The following is a 13,694-nucleotide window of genomic DNA, read 5'->3' on the forward strand; positions in this document are numbered from 1 at the left end:
AATGATAGGAAAATATTGTCTTTTGGTGATCACCCATGCACTTTAATAAAGGAGTACCCTAAACTCAAGTCTACACTCCTTTCGGCCAATCAGATTCAGGGGAACCTAAAAATACAGCCATGTTTCTAAAGTAAACCAACTCTGAGGTCTAACATACTCCTGGCCATGGAACTCAGAGGATTGGAAGACTTACAGGCATTATATGACCTCCAAAAGAGTTTTCATTTTAAAGATCTTTCTATACAAAAGCAAGTTCCGTTGCACCTCTGGTTGTGTCTTGGGGAAAACCAGAACTATCAGACAACAACTTCTGGGTATGATAGCTATTTCCCCACAGCCAGGGAAACCTAGTGCATGTTACAGAACTTTTGTGAGGTTTAAAATGAAGATGTAAATATGACATAATTATACCTAACAATCTAACGCTGCTGGATAAGTATATGTCATTTAAATGATTCAGAAATTATGGTATTTGAAAGTGCCATGATTATGTTAACATTGCAGGGATTTTGACACACTTAGGAGAACCTTTTTTCTGTTTTGAAGAAAAAGACATTTGGTTCACCATGTTCTTTCCAGACTGATTCCTGAATGGGAGGTTCTGTGCCCATTATAACTACCCGGTGCACTGTTCTAATGAGGAATGTTGCAGTGTCTGCATCCTTTTAGAAGCAGTTATTCCATGGGGCTCATTTACATTTTGTAGAAAAAACATGTGGTTGATGCACATTTTTATCCCCTCCCCTTTAAGCTGCAAAGGCAGCGGAAGTAGATGTACGCATGCAACGCATCGCCACTGCAGCAATAATTAAGTCCTCTGTTGCTTTCAGTGGGCAGCATTGTTTGCCAAACGTGACCCATTCAAGTGAATTTTAGGAACTAAAACAAGAGGAGTGGAGGCGACACAATGTCACCTCATTGACTAACATCCACTGAAGAGTGATACACCATGGGTCACTCTTCAGAGGTCTAGCAGTTATGTAAACTAACCCTTAGCAAAAATATAACTCCTATTGCAGGGTATGCCTACATTTTACCTATAGCTTAGTGCAGACATTTGAGAAAATAAGTGAGCCAATCACACAAGCAGAAAAGGGCAATTCTGGGACTATATTGTATACTAGTGTGTACAGAACACCTGCAGTTTGCCATATTGCATTGCATTTTTTGAATATTTTTTGAAAATTGCAGCAACTTGTATATCAAATATTGGCACTCAATTCCGAAAATATTTTTTTCTAGAAAATTGCTTCCAATTGAAATGGAAAGGTACTTTTATAGTAGCAATAAATAACAAAAGGACTTGTGTAGCAAATTTACAGTATATTTTATATAATTTTTTGATTTATAAAAGTGGAGTTCTCCTTTAAAAAATAACATTTGTTTACAAGTCAAGCGTTTACTTAGTTGCAATGTTTCTTTTCCTTTTCCTCCAAACTTTTTAGTTGATATGTGTATAAAATTAAAGCAGTATTAAACCGAAAAACAAACATTTATTATACGGCAGCTTACCAATTAGATGTGATGGTTACATTTGTTTTCTTTTTTAGGCTTGCTTTCTTTTATTCTCACCTGGTGATCAAGTCAGTAAGTCTGTTGTTCTTCAACAGATCAAGATGTCCTGCAGGTGTAGAGGGTTGAAACAAGCCATTAAAAGCTGATCATTGTAAGGACCTTGTCAGGTGCTAATGTATGTAAAACCTGTATGTCAAAAGGGGAAAAAAACTGCTGTAACTGCAAAGTGTAAGCTGGAGTTTGGCTTCAATTTGTTAGTGCATTCAAATCTGCTAGTACATCTAACACTCCCCTCCCCCAAAACCTGACAATACTGCTGCCCAAAGGTGTCTCTGTTGCTCCTTCATCCAGAGGGGAGGCACTTAATACATGAGGTCACCAGGTGAAAACAGAAGGATAAATACCTAAAAAAGAAAAGGAATGCAGCCACCCCATTTAGTTACTGGTAAGCTGCAATATATTAAATTTTTGGTTTGGGGTTTAAGACCAGTTTAAAGCCAGTTCTTGCTATCATTCACTTGAACTACAATCTACTGCCATTGGCCAGGGTGGCTTTAGCAGTAGCCCTTTCAATTGGCATAAAGATCCACAATCTTCTTTGTCTAAATTATTTTGATTGCATGATAAATTCTACAGCAGCAAAAATACAGCTGAAGCAGTGCTGGAGCTGTCAGATACTTATTAATTCTTGTAGAGCGCACACAACTCATCCTAAAGAGCTTTCGGAGGAGCGATGTGGTTCCAGGGAACAAAATAGGCATCTTTGCAAACATCATGCATCACAGCCATCAGGCATATTTAATGATGCCAGCAAGGAGCAGGAAGGATGTGCAGCATCAAATAACCCATATCATATACTATATCCCACTAAAGGAAAGACTTCAAGATCTGTGCTTTGGCTTTACAGTGGTACATCAATAGGCTACTATATTTTATGATAACCTCAGCTGGTCAGTGTGCCTGCAAAATTTCAACCATTTAGAAGAATCACTTAAAGGAACGGATTTAGAATTTCCAAGACTAGGAACTGCAGAGGAATAAAATAGTAACAGCACTATGCAAAAAAACAAAACAACAAAAAAAAAAGCAAAAGCTGTTACGACAGTGTATGGTATTTTTTTTATTATATATTTAATTAACAAAAAAAATAATAAAGAGACTGAACCCTATCATGTATTCAAAATAGATGGGTTCTTTGAAGATATACAGTCATTCACAATTACAAATCTCTGAAGTTATTGCCCTATTTTGCTTATCCGATTATTGCAGGCTGATATCAACATTTTCTGAAGAACCATAAATTCAAAACCATATGATCGGTCGCAAAGTAGACTGATATTACTAATATGGCTTGAAGGGGTTTTACCGGTGTGATGCATGCAGCTGCATGCATCACCCCGGTATCTTTCTTTAGAGCGGGTGGTCAGCTTTATTTGAATAACCACCAATGCGGCACAGCAGCCACTCAGCTGTTATTACAAACAGTGGGAGGGGATAACCCACCGCCCCCACCACCTTCTGCTACTCGCCTGGGCTCTCTCGCCCCACCGGGAGGCCTGAGCAACTAGCTGGCAGGTCCACCAGCTGGCCAAAGACCCGAACAAAGCCGATGCTTCGTTTGGGTCTCGGATCTGGTAACCTAGAAGCGATGTCCTGACATCACTTCCTGGATTTCTGGCATCTTAAAGGCGCCAGTTTAAAAAAATAGAAATTACACATAAACGCAGATCTTGACGTTTTGAATACTTTCAAGTGCAGAGCAGGGATTCGGGATTTTATAGACCCCATATCCTCCCATAAAGAGTAGCTGTCACTGCCTATTACTGTCACAAGGGATGTTTACATTCCTTGTGACAGCAAAAACAGGGATAAAAAAAATGCAGTCTGGCATTTTGTGTGATGATTACACAGCCTTGATATCAAATGGAGGGGGGCAGCCTGACATATTGGAGATACCCATAAAGCTTTAATATCAAGTGGCTAGTGGCAGCCTAGAATAGTGGGTGATATTTACAAAGTCTTGATATCAAGTGGCAGACGGCAGCCTGGCACATTGGGAGATGCTCAAAAAGCTTTAAAATCAAGTGGCTGGTGGCAGCCTGGCATACTGGGTGATATTTACAAAATCTTGCATCATAGCAAAGTGCCAACAGTTGGTATCTACCAACACTTGCAGGTAGATGTTCTGTTGCAGAACACCTAAGAGTAAACGTATTCCTTCTCTTCTATCACTCCCTGGCCTGCTTCCTAGATTGTTTCCCTATATAAGACTTTCTCAACGCAACCCGGGTTGCCTGAGCAAATTCCTAGTTCTCTGAGCTCCTGTTTTCCAAGTGTTTCATGTATTAAATGTCTCTTTCATTTGTGCTTGTCTGCCGCCTGCCCTGACCTCAGCTTGTTTCCGGGATCGTCTTTTGTCTCCTGCCATCTGTATTTTGCATACGCAAGTGGTCTCTGCATCCTCAGCTGAGCATACCTGGGGGCTGTGACCTGGTTCCAACTTGCTGCAAGTCCCCATCATCAGTGGCACTAGTGAAAAAGCGCTGGGGCTGACTTTCTACAAGGGCTCACTACTAAAGAAACCTGGCATTGATGGGTAATGTCTTGTAATGCTGGTGGTGGATGAAGCTGGAAGCTGTGCTGTATTGACAATGTTTGCTACTAGAGCCAAGAGACATAAAAGGCAGGCAGAATGCCACCCCAAGACCCTGCCTAATGGAAAATTCAGCCCTGACTATACAGTGCATATACTGTATACACTACACAGAGGTTGTTTTTAAATTGCAACTTTTCCATGATTTATACTTTTGAGATTTCTTTCTAAAGTATTTTTTTTTTTATAAATGTTACATTCAGTGATCACTATCTGTTCATATTATAATATATTTTAAAGAGGAATTTGGTACATGGATTTTGTCTTACAGTTCTTGAAGAGATCATGATACCAACAATGAAAGCATATTCAGTAGCAGCAACATACCTGGAAGTTATTCAACATTTCTGCCATGTAAAGATGTCTAATTTCATATGCATCAAAATATACTTCTTTCCTATAACAAAAGCAAACATAACTATGACAGTATGGCAATGTGACAGTGGTGATGTCACAATTTATTAGGTAGCGTATGACATAATGATCATCGTAGACGTGTGCAGGGGATATGCAAGGTGTGCCTGGGCACACCCTAATCACTATGTGTGGTGCCGATTCCCCCTACTGCCCGGGCTTCCCCCATCTTGTTGGCTCTGCAGTGCTGCTGGCTTCCCTCCTCTGCTCTTCCCCTTGCTGCTGCTGCTGTTTCAGGATAGAGGGCGGGGAAAGGGGCTGATAATTATGTAATTTACCAGCCTCTTCCTTTTCTAAATAAACACAGTGAACACACTTGCTCACTGTGTCCATTCATTACTGAACAATAGTAAACTGGGTTTACTATGCTTTGGTATGTGAATGAACAGGAAGCCACTCAGCATAGAGCACTTCCCATTCATTCACTGTGCAGTGCAGCTGATACTGCAGAGAAGGGCAGGTGTGTTTGAGCTTTGGAGTGCACACCCAATGCAATAGGCTGCACACCCAATGCAATAGGCTGCACACCTATGATGATCATACTTTTAGAAAGAATAAACCATTAGATGCATACTGTACATCTTCCAACATGATGGTAAACCTATGCTTTATGCAGAACACTTGTTTGATCTTTTGTAGCTGTTCTTTCAGGAACTTTTTAGTGTTTTGAAGGTTTATATTCATATCAACTCTCCAGTATGCAAACGCCTAAGTATTCCTAAGTATAGGAATCCTTCTGCAAAATCCTACATTTTCTGCCAAGCTTCCTTTATCAAAGTGTATATACAGTGGTGTGAAAAAGTGTTTGCCCCCTTCCTCATTTCCTGTTCCTTTGCATGTTTGTCACACTTAAGTGTTTCGGAACATCAAACCAATTTAAACAATAGTCAAGGACAACACAAGTAAACACAAAATACAATTTGTAAATTAAGGTGTTTATTATTAAAGGTGAAAAAAAATCCAAACCATCATGGCCCTGTGTGAAAAAGTGATTGCTCCCTAAACCTAATAACTGGTTGGGCCACCCTTAGCAGCAACAACTGCAACCAAGCGTTTGCGATAACGTGCAATGAGGCTTTTACAGCGTCCTGGAGGAATTTTGGCCCACTCATCTTTGCAGAATTGTCCTAATTCAGTTACATTAGAGGGTTTTCGAGCATGAACGGCCTTTTTAAGGTCATACCACAACATCTCAATAGGATTCAGGTCAGGACTTTGGCTAGGCCACTCCAAAGTCTTCATTTTGTTTTTCTTCAGCCATTCGGTGGTGGACTTGCTGGTGTGTTTAGGATCATTGTCCTGCTGCAGAACCCAAGTTCGTTTCAGCTTGAGTACACGAACGGATGGTCGGACATTCTCCTTCAGGATCTCTTGGTAGACAGCAGAATTCATAGTTCCTTTTATCACGGCAAGTCTTCCAGGTCCTGAAGCAGCAAAACAGCCCCAGACCATCACACTACCACCACCATATTTTACTGTTGGTATAATGTTCTTTTTATGAAATGCAGTGTTCCTTCTACGCCAGATATACTTGGACACACACCTTCCAAAGAGTTCCACTTTTGTCTCATCAGTCCACAGAATGTTGTCCCAAAAGTCTTGGGGATCATCAAGATGTGTTGTGGAGAAATTGAGAGGAGCTTTGATGTTCTTTTTGCTCAGCAGTGGTTTTCTCCTTGGAACTCTGCCATGCAGGCCATTTTTGCCCAGTCTTTTCCTGATGGTGGAGGCATGAACGCTGACCTTAACTGAGGCAAGTGAGGCCTGCAGTTCCTTGGACGTTGTTGTGGGGTCTTTTGTGACCTCTTGGATGAGTCGTCGCTGCGCTCTTGGGGTAATTTTGGGCGGCCGGCCACTCCTGGGAAGGTTCACCACTGTTCCATGTCTTCGCCATTTGTGGATAATGGCTCTCACTGTGGTTCGCTGGATTCCCAAAGCTTTGGAAATGGCTTTATAACCCTTTCCAGACTGATAGATCTCAATTACTTTCTTTCTCAATTGTTCCTGAATTTCTTTGGGTCTCGGCATGATGTGTAGCTTTTAAGGATCTTCTGGTGGACCTTACTATGTCAAGCAGCTCCTATTTAAGTGATGCCTTGATTGTGAACAGGTGTGGCAATAATCAGGCCTGGGTGTGGCTAGAGAAATTGAACTCAGGTGTGGACAACCACAGTTATAGTATGTTTTAACAAGGGGGGCAATCACTTTTTCACACAGGGCCATGATGGTTTGGATTTTTTTTTTACCTTTAATAATAAACACCTTCATTTACAAATTGCATTTTGTGTTTACTTGTGTTGTCCTTGACTATTGTTTAAATTGGTTTGATGTTCCGAAACACTTAAATGTGACAAACATGCAAAGGAACAGGAAATGAGGAAGGGGGCAAGCACTTTTTCACACCACTGTAAATGCAAAAACTGTTTTTCCACATGTTCAACATCATGCCTGTATGTGATTTGGCCAATAAATTTTTTCAGTAATAGAATTTCTTATTGCACTCCGATAATGCTAAGCCACTGTCTTGTGATTGTAGCGCCAGTACTCCTAATGAGTACACGCTATGTATTAAAATGTAGTTTTTGCCCAAAACTGTAGTACGTTTTGGGGTTAATTGTGCTAAATTATACTTTGGCATCAGTTTGGCTGGGCTGTATAGAAGTTCTGCCTGATCATAGGTGGGGTTGTACACCTGTGAGGGGCTTTAGAACGCAGTCTGGTTGGACGCATTGGGTACCAATCTCTATCTGGGAGCCAATCAGTGGGCACGTTTGTCTCACTGCGTAATCCGGGAGAGGGTACTTAAGGTGTCGAAGTCACGTGGTTCTGGGTTCCAGTCCAGAAGTTGTTGCTGACTCCGTGGTCCTGGTCCTCCTGACCAGCCCCCAGGGGCCCTCATGGCCCGGGGTGCGGATCCATCTGTTTCCAAACCTTGAAACTGGCTAGTTCGAGGTGCAGTAACTGGAAGGAGGATTCTAAGGTGTTTCGGTGCCGTCTCGGGTTTGACGAGGCCCAGCAACTCTACACGCGACCAGTGGGAGGACTCTTCAGTAAGAGAGCCACGCACAAGGCTGGCTGCTCGGTAAGAGCCTGGAAGCTGAGCTGCCATGGGCATGAGTGAATCCACAATTCTTACTAGGGATGAGCCGAACACCCCCCGGTTCGGTTCGCACCAGAACTTGCGAATGACCCCCGCGTTCGGTACGAACGTTAGAACCCCATTGAAGTCTATGGGACTCGAACGTTCGAATTGGAAAGTGCTAATTTTAACGGCTAATATGCAAGATAGTGTCCTAAAAAGGGTTTGGCGACCTGCCTCCTGCCTCAGGGGACATGGGTCACTGCAAAAAAAAGTTTTAAAAACAACCGTTTTGGTGGGAGCACTGATTTTAATGACGATTAAAGTGAAAAAAAAAAAGTGAAATATTCCTTTAAATATGGTGCCTGGTGGGTGTCTGTAGTATGCCTGTGAAGTGCCACGTGTTTCCCGTGTTTAGAACAGTCCCTGCACAAAATGACATTAAACGGAAATAACACCATTTAAAACTGCTTGCGGTTTTAATGTTATATCTGGTTCCTGCAATATGGTTGAAAATCATTCAGAAAAATGGCATGGGTAGCCCTCCCTGCCCATTACCAGCCTATTTGGGTCTTGTACGCATATTAAGGGGAACCCCGTACCCATATTAAAAAAAGGAAATGCGTGTGGCCCCCAGGCCCTATATACTCAGAACAGCAGTATACAGGCGGTGCAAACAAGACAGGGACTGTGTAGGTTTGTTGTGTTAAGTTGAATCTGTTTGTAATTTTCAACTGGTACATTTTTAAAGTGTAGCTCCAGTCAAAAAAAATATTTTTAAGCTTTTTGGAAAACATAGGGAAGGGTTATCACCCCTGTATAATTTGTTTTGTCGTCCATCTTTTTTCATCTCACTTGCTGTTGTCTCCTTCCGTTTGCAAGTAGGAGATGTTTGTAAATTGGATGTTTGAAAGTAGGGGCCTGCCCTATATGCTCTGCAGAAATGGCGGAACAAGGTGTTGGTTTTGCAACAACATTGTAAGCCCTCAAAGTGACTCTTGGTGGGCGCTGGAGCGCCCTGCTGTGAACGATTATATAAAGAATTGTAATTACATGCCATTGTTGAACAGTGGTAGAAAAATTGACCTTTGGTGGTTGTGGTGCTGGTGCCACAACACTATAAGTCCTCACAGTTACTCTGGGTGGGCACAGGAAGGGGCCCTCCTGTGAAATATTATATCAAGAATTGTAATTACATGTCCCTGTTAAACAGGGGCAGAAAAATTGGGCCTTAGGCACTGGTGCCATCACACTGCAACCTCTGCCATACACTCTAGTTTTATTGCAGGAATTAGCCCTGCTGCAAAGCATTGCATCAAAAATTGTACTTAAACGCCCCTGTTAAACAGGGGCAGAAAAATTGGGCATTAGGCACTGGTGCCATCACACTGCAACCTCTGCCATACACTCTAGTTTTATTGCAGGAATTAGCCCTGCTGCAAAGCATTGCATCAAAAATTGTACTTAAACGCCCCTGTTAAACAGGGACAGAAAAATTGGGCCTTAGGCACTGGTGCCATCACACTGCAACCTCTGCCATACACTCTAGTTTTATTGCAGGCCCTGCTGCAAAGCATTGCATCAAAAATTGTACTTAAACGCCCCTGTTAAACAGGGGCAGAAAAATTGGGCATTAGGCACTGGTGCCATCACACTGCAACCTCTGCCATACACTCTAGTTTTATTGCAGGAATTAGCCCTGCTGCAAAGCATTGCATCAAAAATTGTACTTAAACGCCCCTGTTAAACAGGGGCAGAAAAATTGGGCATTAGGCACGGGTGCCATCACACTGCAACCTCTGCCATACACTCTAGTTTTATTGCAGGAATTAGCCCTGCTGCAAAGCATTGCATCAAAAATTGTACTTAAACGCCCCTGTTAAACAGGGGCAGAAAAATTGGGCTGCTGGCATCACCCAGAACCAAAAATGTTCTTCCAACATATCAGCGGAGGAGGAAGAGGATAGACAATCAACATAACAGGACAGTCACTCAGCATCAGCATAGGCAGTCTTGAAGGGATGTGGTATTTCAAAAAAAATTATTCGGTTACATCAGCTTCAGGTGCTTGGTAGCTGTGGGTGATCCAAGACTGATTCATCTTGATGAAGGTCAGTCGATCAACTGATTCGGTGGACAGGCGCACCCTGTGATCGGTAACGAAGCCACCAGCAGCACTGAAGGTGCGTTCCGAAAGAACGCTGGATGCAGGACAGGCCAGTAGCTCAATTGCATACTGTGCAAGCTCTGGCCAGTGATCCATCCTCAAGACCCAGTAAGCCAGAGGATTTTCGGTGGGAAAGGTGTCCAAGTCTGACCTTGCCCCTAGGTATTCCTGCAGCATGTAAATTAGACGCTGGCGATGGGTGCTGGAACCAATCATACCTTGGGGCTGCGGACTAAAAAATTGTCTGAAAGCATCAGTCAGACGGCCACCTTCTCCACCGCTCCTTCTGACTGATGCCTCAGCAACATGTTGTCCAGGACCAGGAGTTTGTGACCTCCCAGTCTCTGGGAACGCGTTGCACAGAGCTTTCTGCAAGGCCTCCCGGAGATGTCTCATCCTCTACTCCCTCTGCGATGGCAATATAAGGTCGGCAACCTTACCCTTGTACCGTGGATCAAGGAGAGTGGCCAGCCAGTAATGGTCCCTCTCCTTGATCCGAAGAATACGAGGATCCTTCCGCAGGCTTTGCAGGATCAGGGAGGCCATGCAGCGTAGGTTAGCTGAGGCATTCGGTCCGGAGTCCTCTGGGTCACTAAGGACAACATGATCTGCAGCTACCTCCTCCCAGCCACGTACAAGTCCACGTGTTTCTTGGGACTGTAAATCATCCCTATAAGACTGCTGCTGCTGATGCTGAGTGCCAGCCTCCACCTCCATGCTGACACAATCATCCTCCTCCTCCTCTTCCTCCTCCTCACCCTCTTCCTGTGTGATGGGTGGCACAGCAGGAACACTGTCTGGATAAAGGGGGCCTTGAGAGGCAAGGAAGTCCTCCTCTTCCTGCCTCTGTTCTGCCTCAAGTGCCCTGTCCATTATTCCACGCAGCGTATGCTCCAAGAGGTGGACAAGAGGTATAGTGTCACTGATGCATGCACTGTCACTGCTCACCATCCTTGTGGCCTCCTAAAACGGTGACAGGACAGTGCATGCATCCCTGATCATGCCCCACTGGCGTGGTGAGAAAAAACCAAGCTCCCCTGACCCTGTCCTGGTGCCGTAGTCGCACAGGTACTCATTGATGGCCCTCTGCTGCGTGTGCAGCCGCTGCAGCATGGCCAATGTTGAGTTCCATCTGGTGGGCATGTCACATATAAGGCGGTTCTTGGGCAGGTTCAACTCCTTTTGGAGCTCAGCCAGCCGAGCACAGGCATTAAATGATCGGCGGAAATGCACACAGACTCTCCTGGCCTGTTTCAGGACATCCTGTAAGCCGGGGTACCTGCCCAAGAACCGCTGCACCACCAGGTTAAGGACGTGAGCTACACAGGGCACATGGGTCAGTTGTCCCTGTCGGAGGGTGGAAAGGAGGTTGGTGCCATTGTCGCAAACCACCATTCCTGGCTTAAGCTGGCGTGGCGTCAACCACCTCTCGGCCTGCCCCTGCAGAGCTGACAAAACATCCGCCCCAGTGTGGCTCCTGTCCCCCAAACAAACCAGCGCAAGCACGGCATGGCATCGTTTTGCCTGCGTACTTGCGTAGCCCCTGCAACGCCTACGGAGCACCGCTGGTTCTGAGGACAGAGCACTGGAAGAGGCCATGGAGGAAGAAGAAGAGGAGGGGGTGGAGGAGAGAGGTGTGTCACAACCAATAGTAGCATTTTGGAGGCGTGGTGGCGGAACAACCTCCAACACTACTGCACCTTGTCCTGCATCCTTCCCAGCAGCCAGAAGAGTGACCCAATGGGCCGTGAAAGACAGGTATCGTCCATGTCCATGCCTGCTGGACCATGAGTCAGCGGTAATATGCACCTTACCGCCCTGTCCAGCGAGGCAAGGACATTGCCTTCCACATGCCGGTAGAGAGCCGGAATCGCCTTCCGTGAGAAAAAGTGGCGTTTGGGGACCTGCCACTGAGGAACCGCACATTGTACAAACTCACGGAAGGGGGCCGAGTCTACCAACTGAAAAGGCAGCAGTTGAAGTGCTAGCAATTTAGCCAAGCTAGCATTCAACCACTGGGCATGTGGATGGCTGGGAGTAAATTTCTTCCGCCGGTCCAGCAGCTGGGGCAGGGACATTTGTCTGCTATAATCGGACGTGGATGTACCACTAGCAGAGTTCCCGGAAGCACTTGGCTGTGACACACCTAATTCTACACCTTCATTCCTCTCAGAGCAGGTTTCAGAGAGGACTGAAGGTCTAGTGGGGTTGGAGATGCCAGCTGATGAGGAGCAAGGAGAGGTCCGCTTTGTTCTTTGGTGTGGGTCTTTGAGGTATGCTTGCCAACGAGCTGCATGGCAGGTCAACATATGTCTGGTCAAGCATGTGGTGCCCAAGCGGCTGATGTTTTGGCCACGTGAGATACGCTTGAGACATATGTTGCAAATAGCAGCGGTGCGATCTGATGCACTCGTCTCAAAAAAGGCCCACACCAAAGAACTTTTAGAATAACGCGCAGAGGAAGCGCTCTGCGCAGAGGAAGCGCTCTGCGCAGGCGGAGCTCTGCGGTGTGATTCAGTCGGTGTGCTGCCCCTAAGCTGGCCCCCGGAGGGCATCCTGCCTCGTTGGACATGTGCCTCCTCCTCCTCCTCCTCCTCCCTCCTTCCAGGCACCCACGTGGAGTCAGTGCCCTCATCATCCCCTCCCTCTTCATCGCTGTAGCAAACCTGGCAGTATGCTGCAGCTTGTGGAACATGACTGCCAGATTGCTGTCCTTCTTGAGCATCCCCTCTCTCTGTGCTCACGCTACTGCCTTCCTCTAGCTGAGTGTCATCATCAGAGCCCACCAAACACTGGGCATCCTCCTGGAGCATGTACCCAACACTGTGCTCAAAGAGTTCAGGAGACTCCTCAGGAGGACGTGGTGGGTCTAGGGAAGGAGTCACTGATGATGACATTGAGAGGAGGGACGACGATGTGTTGGCAGCTGCTTTTCTACTACCCTGAGACTGGGTGAGAGAGGATGAGGAGGATGAAGAGGGCTTGGTCATCCACTCTACCAAGTCGTTGGCATGTTGCGGTTCAACATGTCCAGCTGCAGAAAAGAAGGACAAGCATGTCCCATGGCCATGTGCTGATGACAATGCACCGCGTCCACGACCAACACTGTTGTCTCTAGACACAGAGCCTGCTTGCCCTCTTATATCGGCTCGCGCCTGTCTGCCTCTCCTTGCTGGCCTTCCAGACATGGTAATGGCCTGAAGGGAGTTGGGTAAAACAGTAGTTGGGTAGTTTATATTGTGCTGGAGGCACACAACACCCACTAACTCCTGCAGATGCCTTTTTTATAGAACAGCAGAGTTAAAGGGGTATATACAGATGTATACTGTGCTGTGCTGGAGGCACACACAACTTCCAATAACTCCCGCAGATGACAATCGGGCCCAAATAGAGAACAGCTATGTAGGTGGATAATAGCGGTATGTACTGGGTACAGAGCAGGCACACAGCACGCACTATCTCCTGAGTGACACTACTGACTGCAAGCTCTATTGTTAAAGATGGACCACTAGCTATATAGGTGAGGTGAATATCACGGTGTATACTGCGGTCAGGGCACGCAGACAATAACAAGAAAACAGCAGAGTTAAAGGGGTATATACAGATGTATACTGTGCTGTGCTGGAAGCACACACAACTTCCAATAACTCCCGCAGATGCCAATCGGGCCCAATTAGAGAACAGCTATGTAGGTGGATAATAGCGGTATGTACTGGGTACAGAGCACACACACAGCACGCACTATCTCCTGAGTGACACTACTGACTGCAAGCTCTATTGTTAAAGATGGACCACTAGCTATATAGGTGAGGTGAATATCACGGTGTATACTGCGGTCAGGGCACGCAGACAATAACAAGAAAACA

At 45.4% G+C, this 13,694-nt stretch overlaps 1 protein-coding gene across 3 annotated transcripts in view; it reads left to right on the forward strand.

The window, feature by feature from the left end:
* NPY5R (neuropeptide Y receptor Y5) overlaps positions 1–13,694 on the forward strand; it is a 126,701-nt gene that overhangs the window by 734 nt on the left and 112,273 nt on the right. The window lies entirely within an intron of this gene.

This window comes from Lithobates pipiens, unplaced genomic scaffold, assembly GCF_037356315.1.
Source record: "Lithobates pipiens isolate NorthernLeopardFrog02 unplaced genomic scaffold, aLitPip1_a1.2 Scaffold_13, whole genome shotgun sequence".
Classification (NCBI taxonomy): Eukaryota; Metazoa; Chordata; class Amphibia; order Anura; family Ranidae; genus Lithobates; species Lithobates pipiens.